The sequence below is a fragment of the Dendropsophus ebraccatus genome, chromosome 13, assembly GCF_027789765.1.
Source record: "Dendropsophus ebraccatus isolate aDenEbr1 chromosome 13, aDenEbr1.pat, whole genome shotgun sequence".
Lineage (NCBI taxonomy): Eukaryota > Metazoa > Chordata > Amphibia > Anura > Hylidae > Dendropsophus > Dendropsophus ebraccatus.
The window spans coordinates 60,715,851-60,718,477 of NC_091466.1; positions in this window are offsets into that span (position 1 = coordinate 60,715,851).

The following is a 2,627-nucleotide window of genomic DNA, read 5'->3' on the forward strand; positions in this document are numbered from 1 at the left end:
AATCATATTGTCAGAGTTTAATTGTAATTGTGGGATAAGCCCATAGAAGATTATAATAATCCTTTCCCTCGATGGTTGCCATATTAAAGTGTGTGCCGTAGTAGGCTGCATTATGCTGCACTGCAGATGGTGGCAGTCTCTGTTTATAAAGATTATTTTCCCTTTGCAAACTTGGTACAGATTGTGCCATAGCCTGCTGCCGAGTGTGATACAGACAGATGTATAAGGTATGATAACCGGGATTCTCAACATAGCACGGCAGGGCTGGGACAAAGCCGTAGGCAGGGGTAGGTGATGGCCTAGGGCGCCATCTGTTGCACCAGCTCAGGGGGTGCCAGTGGCGGATTATAATGTTGGTGTACAGTCTGGTAGGCGGCCTGGTGCCCGACGCTCCTGGGGAGTCCATGTCTGTCTGAACCACCCATATTATAATCTTGCCCTGCAGCTACACATCACTCGGTGGCCCATCAGAGCATCTTATGATCCTCCTGGGCTCTAAATGATCTGCAGCACATCTCTGAGCACGCGCACACACTAATATGCTGACAGGCAACATCTGTAACATGCTGCCTGTGCTGGACGACCGATAAGGAGAGCCGACCAACGGGGGAGTTTTCTTCGTTTTATCTGTTATCAGCATGGTAAGACTACACTCAGGGCCATATATTAATGGAGGGACCATACTGGGACCCCTACTTGACCCTCCAGTTGCCTTTCCCTTTAGTCACAGCAGTCCTACTCTCCCTGCCATCTCCTTACATCAACCAGACTTGCTGTCTTCTCCATCTTCCCATTAGTCACAGCAGGCCTAGTCTTCTCCTCACCCCCCCCCCCCCCCCAATTAGTCACAGCAGGCCCACTCTTCTTACTATTTCCCCGTTAGTCACAGAAGGCCTAGTCTCCTCCTCATCCCCCCCCATTAGTCACAGCAGGTCTACTCTGTTCTCCATCTTTCCATTAGACACAGCAGGCCTGTTCTCCTCCTTCACAGACCTACTTTCTCCTCTACTTCCCTATTAGAAGCTGTATTCTCTTCTTCATTAGTCACAGCAGGCCTAGTCTCCTCCTCATCTCCCCATTAGTCACAGCAGGCCTACTCTCCTCTTCCCCATTAGTCACAGCAGGCCTACTCTCCTTTTTCCCATTAGTTGCAGCAGACCTATTCTCCTCCTCTCCCCATTAGTCACAGCAGGCCTACTCTCCTCTTCCCCCTTAGTTGCAGCAGGCCTAGTCTCTCTACCTCGCCCAGTATGTACAGCAGTCACCCTCCTACACTTATCACAGCTTCTTTCACTATTGGGTTCACATAGTTATGTTTGTGGGTGGCTAAAAAAACTTGCAAGTATAAAATGTCTGTTCTTATAGCCGGTAAGGGTCCATTTACACAGAAAGATTATCTGACAGCTTATCTGCCAAAGATTTGAAGCCAAAGCCAGGAATGGTTTTGAAAAGAGGAGAAATATCAGGCTTTCCTTTATGACCTAATCTCTGTTTATAGTCTGTTTCTGGCTTTGGCTTCAAATCTTTGGCAGATAATCTTTCTGTGTAAATCTCCCCCTTCGTGTCAGTACTGTGCAGCCTGGCAGAATACATGTACAGTGCACAGTACTTATCTGAACTCTGTCCATACCACTGACCTGTGTATAGAACTATGCTACTTATTCATTGTGTTTAGTGTTCTGATGTCTGTAGCTACAGGCAGATCACTTAGCGTCGTTCCTTCCTTATTTAGTGACTGAAGCCCAGGCCTTGCACAATAGCCTCATATGGCAGCGTTCTAGCATGGCGTTTCTCCATATTAGTATATATGGCTCCTGGCTTACAAACATGGGATTTCTCCAGCCTGGGATATGCACAACATTAATGCAATAAGGAGACAACTTCCTGCAGTTCTATTCTTTAAAAGGATTGAAGGAGCAAATCGATATATAACAATGCATATATCTTATAACTGGATTAGTGACAAGTCCTATAATCTCAAGACATCTGCCTGTTTATTGTCTGCAGACCGTTACAGCCAGGGAGGCCCTGTGTATGTGGAAGGGGATGGTATCATGTCTATAGATCAGTTTTGCCTGGAAATGTGTGTATGCCTACTCTCCAAGGATTCACATCCTGTTTAGCCTCTTTTTACATCGGCAACCTGTGTTTTATACATTTTGCATTATATATGAGTTCCTTATGGGACTAGAGAGTGGTCGACACCAACAAATTCATCATACAATGCGTGACGATATAATAAACCTTATAGTGAAAATCCCGGCACTCACCAATAAGTTTCTTTTCGTATCGTGCAGTGCAGATACATCAGTAGTTACAATCAGTACAAGTTTCGGGCAGACATGGCCTTCATCAGCTGAGCTGATGAAGACTGTGTCCGTCCGAAACTGGTACTGATTGTAACTATTGATGCATCTGCACTAAATATATGAAAGAAACGTATTGGTGAGTGCCGGGATTTTCTCTACGCATTGCTGGTTTCCCCACCATGAGAACTACCGAACCATGGAGTTATGTCCTTTTCATTCCAATATAATAAAGTTTGGCGTTTGATAACGACAAAACAGAAGAGCTGCAACATGGTTCTTGTCTCCAGATGCCTGTCTCCTCCCTCTCTCTGTAGACAA